This window comes from Gavialis gangeticus, unplaced genomic scaffold (genome assembly GCF_001723915.1).
Source record: "Gavialis gangeticus isolate Ggan-Ray unplaced genomic scaffold, GavGan_comp1, whole genome shotgun sequence".
In the NCBI taxonomy this organism is placed as follows: Eukaryota; Metazoa; Chordata; order Crocodylia; family Gavialidae; genus Gavialis; species Gavialis gangeticus.
Window position 1 is genome coordinate 3874810 of NW_017728964.1, and position 20739 is coordinate 3895548.

A 20739-nucleotide genomic window follows, 5' to 3' on the forward strand; every position below is an offset into this window, starting at 1 on the left:
CCGTGTGACCAGTGGGGTCCCTCAAGGCTCTGTCTTTGGGCCTATATTGTTCAACATCTTCATTAATGATGTGGACATTAGAGTCAGAAGTGGACTGGCCAAGTTTGCCGATGACGCCAAACTCTGGGGTAAAGCGTCCACACCTGAGGACAGGAGAGCAATCCAGGCTGACCTGGACAGGCTTAGGAAATGGGCGGATGATAACCCGATGGTGTTTAACTCTAAAAAATGCAAGGTTCTCCACCTTGGGAGGAAAAATCTGCAGCATCCTTATAAGCTTGGCAGTGCTACGCTGGCTAGCACTACAGATGAAAAGGACTTGGGGGTCATGACTGACCACAAAATGAACATGAGCCTTCAATGTGATGCTGCAGCTAGAAAAGCAAGCAAAATGCTGGCTTGCACCCATGGATGCTTCTCAAGCAAATCCCAGGACGTCGTTCTCCCATTGTACTCGGCCTTGGTGAGGCTGCAGCTGGAGTAGTGCGTCCAGTTTTGGGCTCCACAATTCAAAAAGGATGTGGAGAAGCTTGAGAGAGTCCAGAGAAGAGCCATGCGCATGATCAGAGGTCAGGAAAATGCTGGCTTGCATCCATAGATGCAAGTAGAAGCACCTAGGTGCAAGTAGAAGCACCTGCTCTGAACGCCTTCAAGAGAAAATTGGATGTTTATCTTTCTGGGATCCTGTCACCCCAGCTGACTTCCTGCCCCTTGGGCAGGGGGCTGGACTCGATGATATTCCGAGGTCCCTTCCAGCCCTAGTGTCTATGAAATCTATGACTTTGTCCTTTCTACCTGTCAGGCTTATTTGTCTGCTACTCTTGCTGTGGTTTCAATGGGTCAATTAACACAGCTTCTCTTAAGTATGTTTGTTGTTTCTTCATTTGTGTATGCTCATAATGTTTGATCTTTATTCCCTTGAGATGGTTCCTTGGATAAACTGTGTCCTCTCAGCTGGTGTTAATTTTACAGCAGAAGTGTAACAGCATTTGGTGAACACAGTGGCTGGTCTTTCTTACTGTTTTTTCTCCGTCATGCTTTCAGTTTTGCAGTTCTGGAATTTCAAAGATAAAATGGATCATTAGACTCTAGGGTGACATCCTAGCCACAGTGAAGTCAATGGGAGTTTTTCTATAGACCTCAGTTAGTCATCAGTTCCAAGTGAACTCTACTCTCGTTGCTTTTAGTTCGAGTGGCACGTGCCTGGCATCTCACAAGATCAGGCCCTGAATAGCATGTTGTCTCTGTACCCAACCTGCAGCCTGTTTTACTGTTGGCCCTGGACTTAATTAGTGCCTAATTACATGCTCAATCAGCGGCCATTTCCACAGTCCAGTTCCAACTGAAGTGGTCTTTGGCCCCAGGCTGACTAACAGATTAACCAGGGTGTATCCGATCACTGCCCAATTAACCTGGCAATTAATTGGGATGTGACTAATAAAAACACTCACACAAGTATATGAGGTATACAAATTACAAATGATTTATTAATAGGAATACACACACAACAGGTAAGCAGACCAGTACACAATAAAACACAGTACAGTTTATCACTATCTATATCTTTTAAAACCCATCCTATAATATTTATATACTTATACCCTATACCCTATGCTCTTATGCAACAATGTTACTACTAAACAGAGGTAAACCAGACTTTATTGTAGGAAGCAGAAGCACTTTATTAAACTCAGCTCCAGGAGTTTGTCTTCTGTCAGCACCTTAGGTGGCTGTTCTGCATCTTCTCTGGACAAACTGGGGAGATGAAACTCAGGACCAGGAGGGAGAAGGAATGGGTGATACTCACCAACAGGAGTAGAGGGCTGCTACCTTAGGTGTCAAGCACACCCAGAGGGAACAGAAAACTGGGGAGCCAACCCTCTCTACTCCTTTGGAAGACGAAGGATCTTCAAGGGTGGAAACTGATGGGATCCCACAGGCACCTGGAACTGATGTGGTGAATCTGCATGATCCACACGCTCAGTCATGTCTCTCGCCTTCACTGTCTTCCTTCCAATCAGCACCCATGCTTTCAAGCCCCAAAAGTCTCCTACTCTCTTTCTCTCTGTCTGCCAAGATTCACCTACACCCCACTTACTCACGCACCTCAGCCTTCACACACACACCTCAGCCCTCACACACGTGTTGCCCTGTGGGGTCAGGCCAGCTCTCAGGACCTCAATATTGTGCTGTTAGACAGGAGGGTGTGACACAATTTCACATATACAAACAAACAAATCAATTAGGTGCATACACACACACACACACTACCAACTCAGGCACATACACATCTGAACCAGCCTAGGCACATGCATACCTATCACCAATTCAAGCACATACACTATACACCCCAAAAGTTAGACAAAAATCAATTTTTCATACCCACACACTCAGTACACATACACAGATGACTACTTCATATATCATGCACACAATGACATATATATATATACACACATACACACTCACTGGTTCACACACATACAACCCACCTACACATATACAGATGACTACTTCATATATCATGCACACAATGACATATATATATATACATACATACACACTCACCAGTTCACACACATACAACCCACCTACACATAAACACAAGTAAGTTCCTAACTTGAATGGTACGGTATGTCTGTGTGTGCTTGGGGTACCTGGGATACTTGGAGAAAGGTTAAGGTGAGAGAGAGAGAGAGAGAATTGAAGTGTAGGGAATGAAAGTTGCCAGAACCGGTATTAGAACCTGTGGATTAGAGAGAAGCTGGCTGAGGAACTGAGGCTTGGGGTTACTTAAGGTCAAGTGGTCCCAGGGTTACTCGAGGTCACTGGTGCATGGGGGAGGGGGTTGGTGGCAAGTAGGAGACAGCCAGGAAAGAGAGAGAGACAGAAACCTGGGCGCTTGAGGCTGGAAACTGAGGCGGACAGCTGAGATATTGGGGGGCGGGGGGAGCAGATAAGTGGTGGCAAGGAGGAAACAGTCATGAAACAGACAAAAACCCAACTCGGGGTTTCAAAATAACAGGTTTATTAAACATGGCCTGTTCAGGCAATGTCAGTCCTGTCCCAGAGGGCTCCAGGTGTTCTTCCTGAGCATGTGCAGCTTTGGCACAATGGTGGGTTGCCTCATCTTTTGTTTGTGGAATGCTGAGGGTGGTTCCAATGGCTAGGTCATTGGTCCAGGTATTGGTGTTGATGGTTTGGTCATTCAGAGGGAGCTATTTTTAGACCTACTGCCATTGTCTCTCAAGCACCTGCATTCATCCCCATTCATTCAGGAACCAAGTTACATGGGAGGGGTAGGTATGGGTCATAGGTTACAGCATCATGGGACACAAGAAGGAAACTTGACATAACTTATGCTAACTTACATATGTAGGCCTAAAACAGTAATCACACAATATAAAATCAGTAAAAAAAATCAATACAAACATAATAATTATCACATATAAAACAGTGGATAGCTATATCAAAATAGAAGGGCACTTGTTTGCGAAGAAGGGAGAGAAAAATAAAACTTCCTACCTAAAATAAAATGTTAAAGCTTATTCTACATCTTAGCTTACTTATAGTTATCTATAAGGAATAGAGGGGGAGAGAAAAAGTCAGAAATGGTTGGGAAAGGGTCGGGAATGCATTTTTAAATTTAAAAAAAAGAAAAACTGGGGGGTTTGCTACGCACACACCATTTGTCAATCACAGAACCCTTTTATACGAGCATTGCACTCCATGCGCTAACACACTGCACACGGCGCCTGAAGGTGTACATGACAAGGCCTTTGTGAGTCGATGACATCATTCTCTTCCAAGGGTGGGTCAAACAAGGGTCCCTAGATGACCTGCTTAGAGTCATCTATAGAATCAAACAGCCTTGGCATTACCTCAGACCCAGTTTCTCTTCCAACAGTCCCCTCCTTGATACCTTTCATGTGTAACCTGGAAGGTATCACCACAATGGTATGAGGGGTTGAGTCATGGTTTTATTCCTTCCTCAGAGGACACCATGCCCAAACATTACTGCAGTCTTATATCTTGCTATGGATGGGAACAGATAGGTCAGCTAGTCTGGGAGCACGTGAATAAGTTTTATCCAACACTCTAACATGATCTAACTTAACCAAACGGGTAAATGATAAAACACACACTGTATTTTCTATCACTTACATGACTTATACATTATCACATTCACCCACTACTTCTTCATTCATATCCTTGTATACATTCCCTCAATCTACACTCATATATTCTTCATCTAACAATTCAGCTAGCTGTGTTTTTGACTGAGCCCTTTTAATCATTTGATTCACATACATAATCTTCTTCCTTATCTGACACATCCAAACTATAGTTACAACACTCATTACACGTAAACATACTTGACCAATCGCAATTACAACAAGCAGGTGGAGTACAAGGTTCAGGACACCAGTGGCTATAGGACTCCATCCTAATAAAGTTTCCCACCACTTGTGATCTGCCATCTTTGCAAAAGCATCCAAAATTTTGACAATTTCCCAATTATTAGATATCACCTTAATATAAACTTGCTCAGGTTTTTCCGCATTAGCATACAGAACTTCTTGAATAGCATGTCGTCTCTGTACCCAACCTGCAGCCTGTTTTACAAAGAGTGACATCTGCAACTGTTCCAGCTGATTCAGCCATCAGGCAAACGTGATGGTTTATGTGCTAGAATTTGTGAACCACAAGGTTCCTTGCTGGAGTCACATTCAGCACAGCTTGCAGGACATACTCAGCAAGCTCAGGCACGGGAACTGAGAAATATTGCTAACAGCTCAATTCTGATCCACTGTCTGTTTCCAGTGCCTTCTAGAAAGGAAAACTAGTCTAATGCTTGGGACACTAAACATGGGAACCAGGTTTCAAATCCCACAGATATCCACATCCTCACTGTAGATTCCCTCTGTGACCTTGAGCAAGTCATTCAGCCCCATGGGTCCCTCAGTTTCCGCACTGTAAACTGGGAAGAAGAAAAAATCTTAACTCACAATACTGTTGGGAAGATGTAGAATCATAGAAAAATAGAGCTAGAAGGAACATCAGGGGGTCATTTAATTCTACCCCCTCCTCACAGCAGGGTCATTTTTTCTCAAGACTAAAATAGAAGGCTACAAGAATCCCAGTTCTTCCAACTTTTCTTCATACGTCTTGTTTTCTAAACCTCAAATCTTTCTTGTTGCTCTGTTTTCTTTCCTATTTTTCCACATCTTTCTTGAAGTGCAATGCCCAAAAACGGACACAGCCTTCCAAGAAAGGCCTTACCTGTGCTGAGCAGAATGGAAACAATTATTATGCATGACTTGCATATGCAAGTCCTGTTTATACATCCAAGTATGTTATTAATTTTATTTTCCAAAACAATCACAGTAAATTAAAGATGGTAATGTGGACTCAGTGTACACTGCAGATAGAATTCAGAGGTTTTCTGCTTCAAAAATAATTGAATGTTTTTCTTTTTTACTCTTAAACAACTGTTACCAATAAATGTTTCCACTCACCTCAGGAATGCCCAGTGCTGAGGGAATGAGACCCACCACGCTCAAGAGCTGTTCATAGAAGATCATTACCACTTTATGTGCAAAAGAGCTCTCTTTGCAAGTTCTCACTTTATTTGGCTGTTCAGCACATGCTGATGTGCTTATACTAGTCATATTGGTTGCAAAATGGTTTCCCTTTTAGCGCTCATCTTTACACTCTCAAAACTGCCTCCCCATGCTTTGATTCTGACGTAAGGGATATTAAATGTTAGTGCAGCTAGATTAGAAAAGCTTGAGTAGAATTTGTCAGGTATCCAGGTTGTAGCCATATTGGGCTAGAGTCTAGACACAAAAGGAATCAAAACTCAGGGCAGAGGTGATATCTTTTATTAAACCAACTAGACAGTTCCAAAAAAAAAAATATTTGCAAGCTTTTGGGCACAGGCACCCTTCATCAGGCACTGGAGATTGCAAAGATTGTAAAGGTTCTCCTAGGTAGAAATTAAAATTCACATGTCATAGGAGTTGTGGTAAAGTCTCCTGTTTGGAATAGTTCATTTTGTGCAGATTAGGCTCAGAGAAAAGTTGGAAAAGTCTTTTTACCCTAAAGTTGTCTAGTAGAAAGCAGGATGCGGAATCATATTTCCTTCTCATTATGATGTTTCTGGTTATGAGTAAAATGGGAATTTATCCATGATCAAAAATATTTTTTCCCACTGTTAATGATATTAACAACAACAATAACAATCTATCAACTGTGAAGATCTTAGGCATTCTGGGAATGGATGAACCATCCCACTCATTCAAAAAGTTGTGTTTCATTAGGCAGCAAGAATCAACCCAAAAGTTTCCTCTCTGTAAGCAAGCAGGCAGTTTGATTCAAGGCCTGCCATGCTGTTTACCTGGTATGAATCTAGGGCATAACAACAATAGCTACCTTTATTTTTCCACAGTGTTAACTTAAAAACTGCAGAAATCTATAGGACTATGATTCAAATTCATTCTACAATAGACAAGTATGGCTTCTGCTTTCCCATTCATCCTCAAAATAACCACCATCCTACTGGGTATGTCTATACATTCATTAATGAGCCATAATTACAGCACATTACATTTAGTACCTGTAATGACAGGTACTAACTTAATGTGCCATAATTGGCGCTACTACACGTTAGCGCAGATGAATTTATTTTTAGTGATATTAATGTGCATTAAACTAAATCTACTGCACATTAGCACAGGCTTTGCCAGCCCTGCTATGGTGCAGTAGAATTATTCTTCTGTGCTCATAGTGTCTCATGTAGATGAGCCCACTGTGTCTGAACTGACCTTAAACTTACTGCCTTTCATCCCTGCCCTAATCTTGGTAAGGCACTTGAAAATCAGTTGTAGCCAGGTCCAGTCCAGTTCTGGTGCACTGACTTCCTTGATGCTATGATGTTTTACACCAGCTGAGGATCCTGAGCATATAGTGTAACAGCTGGGCTCAGTGAAAAAGAAACAAGGTTTAGTATCATTATCACACTGCTGACACTGAACCCTGTGCTGCCATACAAGCAGTCCTAGTAGCCACATACACTCTTTATACAAGAGGACTAATAAGTGACCACCAAGACACAAGCCCCCAGAAACAAAACGGCACAATTTAAAGCTTCCCTCTATATTCCTTCCATCCAGAGCAAACTCCATTAGAAGGCAGCCTCATCTATCACTGCAAGTTCTCTCCCACAGACCAATGGATCATTTCAGCACTGTGTGTTGTGGATTAGCTTTTCTCAGCCCACCTGTTACAAGCCCAAATACTATCAGGTACAGAGCTACCATCTGCCAAAGGCTTTCTGTCCTGAACACAGTGTAAGTGTCATGCATCCATGCATCTCAGAAGCCTAGATTTAGCAACGTTGCTTGTGACAGATATACTATAGCTGCACACTCGAATCTTCACTAACTTTGTGGCTTGTACTGTGAGCACTGCTACTTTGCCTCAGTCTTCACAAAAAAATTAAGCTGCAGCCAGACACCTAATAAGTAGGGTTGTGCGAAGCTTCAGTCCCTGATTTGATTTGCCGGAGATTCGGCCCGATTCAGTGGCCAAATCTCTGAATCTGAATTGAATCAGAGGACCCTTTAATCTCTCCAAATCAAATCGAAACCCGCCAAATCAATTCGGAGAGATTTGGAAAGATTCAGCGATTCAGACATAGACACAGCTTTAAATGTTTTGTCTACATATCTCTAGGTAGCAGGCAGCTCATGAACGCTGCAGTGGTGGGGAGTATGGAGTGTCCCATGGGAATGTGGGGGGCTCCCCAGCCCACTCAGCACCAGACCCAGAAGTGGACCAGAAGCACTTCCAGTCCACTTCCTGGTCCACCAGGGAGCATGCTGCCCCCTGCCATGCCTCCCCGGCTCAGCAACTGGTCTGAGGGGCACCCAGGGTCCCCCTGTGGCCAATCACTGAGCTGGGGAGGCACAAGGGGGCCCCCAGCATGCTCCCCTGCAAACCTGGAGGTGGATTGGAACGACTTCCAGTCCACTTCTGGGTTCACTGCCAAGCATGTGGAGGTTCCCCCCACACTCCTGTGGGACGCTCCATGCTCCCCAGCATTGCAGGTTTCACAAGCCGTGCCGGTACCTCGAGGTATGTAGAAAATTTTTTTTAAAGCTGTGTTTATGTCCGAATCACCGATTCTCTGAATCAGCAGCGGATCTTCAGTTTTGGATTCGGCCAAATTGAATCAAAGACAGTGATCCGAATCAACCAGTTGAATCACTGTCCTTGAATCCAAATCCATATTGAATAGGGCCTGCTTCGCACACCTCTACTAATACGGATTATTTGGATAAGGAAGGGGACATGCTGAGGGAGGAGATAAAAGAGACAATCAGAGGACTTTTGATGGGTCTGAATGAATTCAAGTCAGCAGGGCCTGGAACTTCATCCCAGGGTACCCAAGGAACTGGCAAAGGAGATCTCAGAGCTCTCGGTACAGGCAAGGTACCGGAGTACTGGAAAAAGGACAACATAGTGCCAGTCTAAAAAAGGCAAAAAGGAGGACCCAGGGAACTATGGACTGGTTAGTCTTACCTCAATACCCAGGAAGGTACTGGAGCATATCCTAAGGAAGGCCATTTGCAAGCATCTGGAGGAGGAAAGGCCGGAGGAGGAAAAACAATTCATGTCATACAAACCCGATCTTTTTCTTTCACAAAGTAATTGCACTTGGGTAGATGAAGGGAATGCTGTGGAAATAGTACATCTGGACTTCAACATGTCTTTCTACAAGGTCCAACACCACCTTTTCATAAACAAATTGGAGAAATATGGGCTGGACAAAACTAAAAGGTGGCTAGACAATAGCTATGTGCAAAGGGTAATTATAGGTGGGTCCTTGTCTGAATGGCAGGAGGTTTTGAATGGAGTTCCACAGTGGTCTGTTCTGGGCCCAGTGCTGTTCATTGTGTTTACTAATCATTTGGATGCTAGCATAGAAAGCTTTCTGAGCGAGTTTGCAAATGACACAAAACTGGAAAGGATTGTGAATATGTTGGAGTATGGGAGCACAATTCAGAAGGATACTGATGGATTGGAAAGATGGGCTGAAGGCAGAATCATAGAATTGAAGGACCAGAAGGGATCTGCAAGATCATCAAGTCCAGTCCCCTGCCATGGGCAGGAGGTTATTGGGTCCAAATGAGCTCAACAAAGTGCTTATCCAGCCTCTGCTGGGAGTGTGTTCTGGATTCTAGTTACCCTCATGGAAAATAAGTTTTTTCTTATATCCAGCCTAAATTTTCTCTCTATTAGCTTGTTCCCATTGGTTCTCATCTTCCCTTGAGGTGCCTTCCTGAAGAGTTGCTCCCCTAGATCTTGGTGCTCACCCTGATGTACTTGTAGGCAGCTATCAAGTCACCTCTCAGTCTTCTCTTACTCAGACTGAACGGGTCCATTCCTGGAGCCTCACCTCATAGGGCCTATCCTCCAGGCTCATAATCATACAGGTGGCACTTCTTTGTACTGTCTTGAACTTATCCACATGCTTCCTGAAGTGTGGTGCCCAGAATCAGATGCAGCACTCCAGCTGTGGCCTCACCAATGCCGAGTAGAGAGGAAGAAGCATGTCCCTGGATCTACTGGCAACACATCAGCCAATGCATGCCCGAGTTCTATTCACCCTTCTGGCAACCTCATCGCACTGTTGGCTCATGTTCATTTTCTGGTCGATTGTGACCCCCAGGTCTCATTCAGATGCTGTGCCAGCCAGTGGACCACCACACATTGTGTAATTATGGTGAAGGTTCTTCCTACCCAGATGAAGATCCCTGCACTTCTCCCTGTTGAACCTCATCTGATTCTGTTCCGCCCATAAAACCAATCTGTCAAGGTCATCCTGGATCCTTACCCTATCCTCTGATGTCCCTGCATATCCCCACAGCTTGGTATCATCCTCAAACTTCATCATTGAGCTTTCATCCAAGTCATTAATAAATATGTTAAAGAGTATGGGTCCAAGCACTGATCCCTGGGGGACACCACTGGAGATGACCTTCTAGGATGAGGCCATCCCATTGATCACAACTCTCTGGGATCAGCCTCTAAACCAGTTGTCCACAGGTAAAAAGGTGAAATTCAACATAGACAACCGCAAGGTGCTATACCTTGGGAAGAATAATAAAAAATATAAATACAAAATGGGTAATGCATGGCTGAATAGCAGCACTATGAAAAAGGACTTGGGAGTCTTGGTAGATCCTTCCTTCCTCCTCATGTCCTTGTCATAAACTAGATGTTTTTCCAGAACAAGGAGCAATGGTCTCAAGTTGCAGCAAGGGAAGTTTAGGTTAGATATTGAGAAAGACTATCTACTAGGAGGGTAGTAAAGCACTGGAACAGGCTACCCAGAAAGGTTGTAAAATCTCCATCTTTAGAGGTTTTTAAAACCCAGCTAGACAGAGACTTGGCTGGGATGATCTAGTTGGGGATGGTCCTACTCTGAGAAGGGGGTTGTACTAGGTGATCTCCTGAGGTCCCTTCCAAACTTAATTTCTACGATTCTATAAGAAATGAACTATTGTCAGTTTCAGACAACATAAATAACATATTTGGGAGACTTTAAGGGGAATCTTATCTGACAAATTCAAAGGTCCAGGTAATGCTGAATATGGTAATGCCCAAGGATAAAAAAGGGGAATTCAAAGACTACTAGGAATGTTGACTTGTGTCAGCAAGTTTATACCTAACTACACAACTTCCCCAACTTACTTAAGGTATCTTCTCCACAAGAGCATGGAATGGGCCTAGGTGCCAAAGCATAAAAGTGAATTTAATGATGTAAATATATACAGATATCAGGTCCAGTGCTACAGTGCTTTGAAGTGAGGGCAATATAGGCTGACTGTTTATGGTGTTGTTGGTTGATCTGGCATATGCAAATTCATAGCATGAAGCATTTGGGTCTAGTACCAATTTCAGGTTGATGATGACTGGGGACAGGACTAAGAGCAACAGTCTTAAGCTGCAGCAGGGGAAATTTAGGTTGAAGATTAGGAGGAACTTTCTGATTATAAGAGTGGTCAGGCATCAAAATAGGCTACCTTGAGAAGATGTGGAATCTCCATGCTTGGAAACTTGTAAAAGCAGAGTGAACAGACACTTGGCTGGGATAGTGTTGTCAGGGATGATCCTGCCTTGAGCAGGAGGCTGGACACAATGACTTTGTGCGGTCCCTTCCAGCCCTGTTTCCTATGGTCTTACGATGCAAATGCACTGAGGACCCCAATGCACACTGGGAGGACTTGTGTTTCAGCAGGCACCCCGAAGCAAACCGACCTTTCTCAGTTTCAGTATGGATCATTTTCTCCACTAACAATAAAGGCATCCCAGTCCTAGCAGGCATATTGACTTCATGCCCTCCGGCACATATTTTGAGTCATGATACTTTCTTGTATATGTAACAGGACAGGATTTCTTGGGGTCAGTTGCTCCCAATCTTTTTGTGCAGTTCCCTTCAAAACCCTCCATAGATATCGCTCACAAGAAAAAAATGTTCCACTCTGCTAAAAAGTAAGTGTCTTCCTAGAAGCCTGCTTTCTTGTTGGCAAAGTCTGACATCCAGTGGTCCAGGCTCTAAATTGCAGCAGAATTGGAAAATGGTATGCTTATTTATTTAAATGTCTCCAGCAGCACCTGGGTTCTGCTTCTTGCAAACTGAAGGGGAGAAGTTCAGTGTCATATTTCTACCTTCCCAGGCCTGAAATTATCCATGAACCATTTTGGGTTTAGTGTCACAGAGCAACCTCAGAACTGTCTTAAAATGTCATGGGCTGGAGCAGTCTTTAGAGATAACTCAGGCAGCCAAGCATTGTTGGAGACCCTCTCAGTGCTTCCATACACCTCTCAGCCTTCAAAATCCCCCTGCATGGAATGGAAAGCATTGGGTGGCTATATTAGCCTTCAACTACCATGGAGTCCCCTACAAAGGAAGAATCCATAGCTGCCTTTTAGGATGGTGTATGCTCAGGCAACACAGGGCAGTTACAACTTGAACAGGCTGGAAGAGCAGCTGAAAAGATCCAACCAGTTGTGCCTGTAATGCAATCTGAGTGCATCGGAGGAGTTGCACAACTCTCCTCATTGTTAACAAGGAAATGCAGGCTGCCCAGGCAAGGCACTCATTTAGACCTTCAGAAAGAACAGATCACTGCAGCTTCCTGAAAGTCTCCATGTCAGACTCTTCCAGAAACCTCACCTAGCCTGCCTCCCATCTCAGTCATCCTCCCTCCTCAGGGACAGGATGAGAAAACAGGTTGATTTTATAACATAACTTGATGGCAACTAAACCCAACCCTTTAGTGAGCAAGGACCAGAGGAAAATCCAAAGCCCAGCGGCCAGAATGAGAATTCTCTTTGCTACCCAGTCTTTACCTACTGGCAACAAGAGAGACCAGTCAGCACAACTGCTTCAGATGAGGTCAGCCAAACCCAGTAGAGAAAGAGTCACCCAACTCAATATTCAGAGTCCTTGAATCTGGCTTTTTCACAGTTTAGGTCAATATGACCCAAACAGATGCCATTTCATAGCAACCCCATGGACTACTGCCCCTCTTGCTTGTACAGGAGAAATTCACTTAGGAATGACTCAGCTTGTAAGAAAGAAACTCAGTCAGGGCATGTCTAGATGTTGCTGGACTGCTACAGTGCCATACTTTAGTACTTTCTTTTGGAAGTACCAAAGCATGGAGTAGTATGGGTGCTTACCGTGCTGTGCACATGGTGCATGGTTAAATTTTGCTGCTACATTGCCATAGTGGGACACTGTACCCTGGGAGCTACCACTGTATCCTCATATGCTATGTCACCGTAGGATGACAGGTAGACATGCCCTATGTGTTGGAATTTCCAAATTCCCCACACCGGTCCTTAAAACAAACACAGAATTTTGGAAGGCCGCACATTTCAATACAAAACCTGTCACTGCAGGAAAATGTCAAATAAATTTCTGTGAAAATTTGTTTGGTATTTTGTACAGTCTCTCTCAAAAAGATGATCATGATTATGCTTATGGTCATGAGGATAAATAAAATAGGGGAAAGACTCTTCTCTGTGGGCACAACACACACTCAAGCTCATATACAGTACTAAGATATTCTATTTAATCAGAATGTGAGCTCTCCATGGGAAGCACTGTCTCTTATTACGTGAGTGTATACCACATAGGATAATGGGGGGCTTATTCTCAGACACTGTGGTGGTAATAATAATAATAATAAGGCACCTTCTGAACATAGTATCTTCTGAATACAGATTTCGTGTAGACTCACCATCACTGGAGGGTTTCAAGAAGAGGCTGAATAGGCAGCTGTCTAGGATTGTTTAAGAACAGTAAATCCTGCATCTGTGCAAGGACTAGATGGGGTTTAGCTCCTTTCCAACCCTCTGGTTCTATGCCAAATGACTGTCACAGCTATGTGAACTCAAACTAATGGCAATAGATAAGGGTCTTCCTTCAATTAGTTTCCTTCCTACACCTGACAGGCAAGTCACATTCATGAAAGAGGGACTGTTACCCTGTCCTGGGACATGGCCTGGAAAGTATCTGCATAACTTTCCCAAATACTTTGCAATTACTGCAGACATCAGTGTCTAGAGGGGAGCGTTCCACACCACCATTCACACCATGGCACGTCCCCTTGCTAAACATCAATGTCCAGGGTCTATTTTCATGTCATGGCAGTCACATCACCATCCTCCCATTCCAGAGGTTTGGAGTCTGTTCTGCAGTTTTCCACTAGATGTCAGTACAGCCTAAGGGGGAGGACAGTGACAGGCTCTGCGTTCATGGAATTATCACCAAATGTCCTGCAAATGTGGACACATGAGATAGCATCAGAGCAGCATTCAGGACAGAAGAGCAAACATAAATGACTCTAAAGAAGCAAGTTTTGCAATCGAGTCCCAGAGGCGACCTGGGCAAATGAACTTATGCACATGCCTGTGAGCCAAAAGTGCCTTTCCCAGCTCTGCTGTACAGTCAAAGCTAATTCCTATTTGACTTTATGTGCCTAAATGGCATGCACATAACTGCTTAGCTGCTTTTTGGTACCTGCACAGAGTTTGGTATTTAGTACCACGCAGACTAGCCTACTGAGCATGCTCAGTGGGGCTGTGCTCCAGCTGAGCAACTGGGTAAGGAAACAGAATCACCCTGGTTCACAGGTAACGCCTGACAAGTCCAGGAATGCTAGTTGTGCAAAAACCATATCAGGGCCCTGCCACCCATCAGCCCAACAGTGCAGTAGTTAGGGTACTTGCCCAGGGAGCAATGGACCAGAGGAGACTTAAACTTACATCTCTTTGACTTCAAGGAATAGGACTCTAACCAACACATCACAGGTTAAGCTGGTGCCTCCTCCAACCCTCCTTCACTGGGCAGCCAAGAGAGGAAAATATGTGATGTCAGGAGGAAGAGAGCCCCCCAGAGGGCATATGGCTCAGTGAGATGGCTGCTGGCATGGACTAATGCAGACTCTAACTTGGGTCTCTACTCTCAATAGGGCAGAAACTTTCCCAGTACTGTTTCCTCAATGAATATTAACTGGACAGTGCAGTGGACTATTGTCAGGATGAGGGGTCTGGCAGCTAAAGTATTTTGCTGGAAAGTAGGAGATACGTATTCAATTTCCCTGAGGGAGGGGCTCTAAATCCATGTCTCCCACTCCCTGGCCAAGTGTCCTAACCACCAGGTCTTGGGCTAAAACGTGGATGGCTCCTCCTTTTCTTCTATTTTCCTTTTGGCAGGTACACCTGCAGCCGCAGCATAACTAGGGGAGGGAGAGTAGGACCTAGGCACCAGAACAAGCATGCCACACACCCATCTCTCCCGCCTGCAGCACTTGGCACCCCCCACTCTCTGCCCAAGGTGCTGAAATTGCCAGTTATACTTCTGATGTGCAGAGTGATTGTATCTCACTGCAGGGGAAATGCAATCCCAAACTGTGCATACGTGACAAAAGCTGCAGTTGTGCAGCTACAGACATACCTCTTAGGGGCATCCAGGGCAACAGGGTTTAACCCTAGTGCAAAGCCTTGCATAAGACATGCAGGGTCAGATTTTCAAAGCAGCTCAGCATCTCCACATGGGTCAGGTTTTCAAACATTTGTGACACCCAGTGCATATCCAGTGTGAGGAAATCCTGTGAAGAAATCTAGCCCTTTGCTTCTACTCACATCATCTGCTCCTTCTGTCAAACTGGAATAATGAGACCTACCAGACCAGATAGGCTATCTGTACAGGTGGCAGGGATGGAGCCTCTTCAGCTTCCATTGACTTCGGGGGGGAGGGGTTGTGAGTGTTCATAACCTCAGAAAAGTGGACTGTTCACATTTAAGCACTGTTTTGTCACTAAGATGCTGACTCTATGTTTCATGGTAATTAGTAATAACAGTCTTTTGGGCTGATACGAACCTCTGCCCTCTGCAGTAGGCCTGGTCCATGCACACAGTGGTGGCAGCAGTCAGATTATTTCAAATAGGAGTGTGTACCTTGCAACAAAAGAATTGTTTTATATTTTTTCATAGTCAAGAAATGAGGGAAAGTCAAGAGCTAGAATTTTCTGAGGGGTGACTTTAGTCTAACGAAGTGTGCTTGGCGTATTAAAGGGTAAGAATCACTGCCTTAGCATTTCATTAATCCAGGAGAGGTAAGATGATGCACTCTCAAGAGTTTATATAAACTTGTATGTTAGACCTCAGTGACACTTGCCGTCTGAGAATCCAAAAGCTCCAGGGCTAGTAATCATACACCAGTACACTCCCTTGTGAAATTCCTGCAGTTTAGCTGTCTCAGAAGTGTGATGGAGCCAGATTTTTAATGGTATTTATGTAATTAAAATCAGTGGGAGGTAGGCATCTAAGTCCCTCTTAAAACCTGCCCTCCCGTTCCTCTCAGATCACAAGTAAATGAGGACCTACAAAGCCAGGCCAAATGTAAAATAAAACAAAATCAATTTTTATTAAGACATTAGCTATTTGCAATCTCATTAGAGTTTTGTCTTGCCTTTGGGTCTGATGAAAGCTTTGGGTCTTTCCTCTATTAGAATAAGCTTAAGCCATCATTGATGCAGGTAACTGGTAGGAATCCTGTTATGCCCATGACAAGGGAAGGCAGATGTCCATCTTTTAGACCAGACATACAATTCTGAACTCTTCAGATAAAAATTGGGATGGAATGAACTGAACATTTCCTGTCTTGGCCTCCATTCTGCTATTACGGTTCAGACAATTACTTAAGCATATGCTAAAGTCTCCTTTACTTCAGTAGATCTTAAGCATGTTCCTAGTGTTACACATATATTTAAATGCTTTGCTGATAGGTATGGAGTTCAGCATGCTTAAATGGTTTGCAGAATTAGGGCTATACTGGCAATAGCACCACTGTGAATTATTCATTAATTATCCTTCACTGGCATTGCACATTAGGCCAACTGCTGTCCAGATGCTAGATCTGATTGAATTCAATTATCTGGGTCTCTTCCCCAAACCAGTTACAAGTTAACCTGCTTAGACTTAAGCTGGAAACCTTAGGTCTACATGTAGAGGTGCTTCTAAACAGATTAACATAAACCTCCTCCATCTGCTGCTACAAAGAAGTGTACCACATGCCTCTTCCTCACAGTTCTCAGCTGGAGTAACCTTCCTTAATTAGGTGTTTCATGTAAAATTACCACCATGTAAGGAGCAACAATAGAGTGTCTACTTGGAATAATGATCTTAATGGAATGGGTAAAACTGGTCAAGGGTGGGAAGACAGAAAAAGGCAGAGTGGGCATTTCCAGCATTGGAAATGCCAGCATTAGACATAAATGTCTATTGGAAAACAGACATTTATGCGAAGTTCAGAGGTAACAGTCTCCCGAGAAGGGAGAGTAACTGGGTTGGAATGAACACAAAGAGTATTATCTGCGTGTTCCCCTCAGGTAGAAGACTTGCTGGGATGCACAAGCCAATCCTTTTCAAGTATGGCCAGCAGGTGCAGCATATTATGTGAGGTTGGAATATGATCCTTGATCTCACAGTACAGACAGATATCTTACACACCACACAAAATGCAATCCAAAGTCTTGTTTGCAATCTGTGCCGGAGAGATAAAGTCAAGAACAATCCTTGAGAATTAATAAATCTCATCAAGGTTCCCTGTCACAAATCATTCATGAACATTCAAAACAATCTAATAGCTATGCAGTTAGAGTGCACAGTTTTATCCCTGCTGCTTGTTCTTTTTATTTAGGACTATCATTCCAGAACTGGCAAGATTGCTTCTATGTCAGTATTGATGCTTAATAATCAAATGCAACCAGAACATTAATTAAGATGAATATTGTGTGGAACTAAGAAAAAGAGTAAGTCCTGTCTTCCCCATGTAATTTATTTGGCCTCTACTACCTCAACACCTGACAATCTCCAATATAATTATCTTCATAACACTCCAAGGACGACAAGCAGTGCTCTTATTCATTCAAAAAGACTAAGGGCTAGATCCCCAGAAGGACTTGAGCAGACTAAAGATAGTCCCTTAAAACTCACTAGATGCATCTCTCTTTGACCTGAGTGTTCTCTTGGCACCTGCAGTTTTGCTTCTGTGCATGACCAGAGCTGCCCCAATCTAAGCATCCAGGCACTTAGCTCCTGCTCAAACTTGATCAAGGTCCAGAACCCAGGTAGAATGGCACCTAGGTCCCTTGGGGAGCTTGATGAGGATAGCATGCTTGGAGCATGCCTGACAGGATTTGGCTCCTCACAACATGGGCTTATAGCTGGAGCGGCTGGTAACAGTTCCTACTTATAATAATAGTCGTTAGGGTGTTCGCTAGGAAATAAGGGACCTGGGTTCTACGCCTTTCCCAGCCTGCACTGGTTCAAACCTACATCTCCTACTTCCTAAACCACTAACCTGTAGGAAATTCTGGGATGGGAAAGATAAAGGCACACTCCATCCCTCCTGCTGAAGAAAGGAATGCACCACTCCTGGGCCTTGAATAGAGATCACAGGGGAAGGCTCACCCTGTAGCCTGCTGGTTACAGCACTCAGCTGGAGGAGGGGAGTGCTGGGTTTCAGTCCCTGTTCTCATCTGTGTTTATGCATTTTACATTAAACAGTCACTGGGGACAAAACCAGAAATCATTCTGGGAGCAAAACCCAGCACCCCCGGAGCTGAGAGCTCTACCCAGCAGGCTACAGTCAGCTGCCCTCTTACGTACGTGCTCTTTTCTTGGTGTCACAAATGTTGTATTCATTTGTGCCCAATGGCACAGCTTCAACTAAAGGAGAGAATTTCCCCTCCCCACTCCTCACCCCACCTAGCCTGAAGCCTAGTGATTTGGGCACTCTCCTGAGACTTGAGAGATGCTGGTTTGAACCCATGCAGACTAGGGAGGGCCTAGAGACCAGATCTCCCACTTCCTGTATGGTTGTCTAAGCATTAGCCTGTAACACAGAAAAACTGGCACATGTACTGCCACCACTGGCATTTTAAAAGGACAATAGTGAGCTCTACTCCTTTCTGTCAAAGGGCAGACGTAGGATCCATCCCTCAAGAGGAGTCTATGGGCTCCAAGTGGATGGAAGTGCCTGCCTGCAGCCCCAAGTCTGCTATCTAAGTTCTAGGAGGAAGAGAGAGTTCAGAGACCCCTGTGCCAAGGGTTGTCCCTCAGAATTGAAAGTGGATTTTTCTTTGTTTGTGGGGGTAAAGATGTCAGAGTTCTCAAACCACAGATGACATAAACCCCCCCGTGTCTGCTCCTAGTTCTATGAAAACTATTGAATCACAGTAACTCTAGGTAACATCATCTTAAATTCTGGGGTAGCTGGTGTACAAGCTAATATCTTGCTTTTTATCCATAGACTTCAAGAGCTTTATAAAAGAGACAAGTATCATTATTCTCATTTAAGAGACAGTGAAACGGAGGCAGAGAGGTGAAATAGTGAGGTCACACATCTGCCATGTTTTTTCTCTTTACACAACATTAGCAATAGGAGGAAACCTGTTCACCATCCCTCCCCTGCTTCTAGCTCAGTTAGAATCCCCTGGAGCTCAAACCATTTCTTTCAACAGGACCTGCCTGTATACAGCAGAGAGAGGCATGAGGGGGAGGGGGAGGTGTGACTTAACAGCTGTGAATAGCTTGGAATTTGGATTGACAAACAAGCCCTCTCAAAATGACTTTGTTGTTGTAAAGAAGATGGATCAAGCTGGGCTGTGCCCACCAAAACGTGCTGGGCACTGACATACTACTGTGTTTGGGCAAGAGGGAGCTCACTCAGGGTTATCAGATGTAACCAAGAATGATACAGGCCATGATTGTCCTGAACAGAGTGCACAGCCAAGGCAAATACAAAGCTTTGTTAACTCTGCTTGCTCAGAGCAGATGCATCCATTCCCTGCGCTTACACTCTTGATGGGTGTTGATTAGCCAGGCCTGGACAACAATAAGAATTAATGAAACTGATAAAGAGAGGAAGTTATGAGAAAGCCCCTAGATAAGGCTTTGTTCTCATGGAGAAATTTCCACAACCCACAGAGGACCATTCTTTGTTACCAGTGCAGTCTAGCAACTGTTCACACCCTGTATCAGATAGACTATTTTAGTCTACCTTCTTGACTTGGGAAATACAAGAGGTCTCCTCAGATGAAAATGGTTATCTCCTTCCATGGATACAAAGGTCTCATAACTCATGAGTAGCCCTGCTTTATGCTCCATCCTCCCTGTTGCAAATTCTTCTATTAAAAGATTGTAACCACTTCAAGGCCACTTCATCTCAGCTTAATAAATAATCATAATTAGGTTGGGATGACTGCCAGAAACAGCTAATGATGCAAAGCTCTCTAGGTAAGGCTCATGAAAGACACATTTCCTGTTGTCTCATTTCTCATGACAAGCCTTGGTTTGGACATATCTATTTGTAATAGACCATGGCCTGGAGCCTGTTCTCGCCAGGCCCATAGGGATTTTTCTGATGGCTTCAATGGGAGCAGGAGTAGGACATGAGTTTAAGGAGTCTTTCTTTCTAAAGGTATATTGAAGGACCTCAGGGAAAGCCCACCATTGTTTGAGGGCTGGAGAACAGCACTCAGCCTACATGGGGTATTCCTATCTTATCATACACCCTAGACCAACTTCCAAAGGGAAAGAACACAGCATGGAGCCAGAATGAAAGCAGGAGGCAAACAAAGGAGTCCCTTTTCTCTGGCCAAGCCTCAGGCTTGTTCATGCACTAGAAATAAATGATGGACCAAGAAGAAGGGTGAATTTGTTCCTAAAGAGCAGGTTATGGGGAGATCAAACACAGCTAAAGCACTTCCTGCCACTACCAGCAGCCTAGGTCTGGCAGGTTTCGGTGGCCTGTTGATCAGCAGGTGGCAGCAAGAGGAATGCTTGCCATAGATCTTCCTGATGCTCAGCACTTGCAGTTTGACTCTGCCAGGATCCATTCACTTGATGTCATGTTTTTCTGTTCAGTGTATGAATAGCAGTATCTGCAGAGCTTTGGTATGGTTTTACTGCATTTTCTCTCTTTAAGTCGAAAGATATACGAGTCCCTTCTATTTATCATCAGCTTGCCATGTGATGCCAATATATTGTATAAGCTAAGCAGGCTTCAAACCTTTTTGATCATGTCCCCCTTTACCTGCTCATACCCCTGCTCTATAATGTGACATCCCCGATCTTATGTAAAGAGCTATT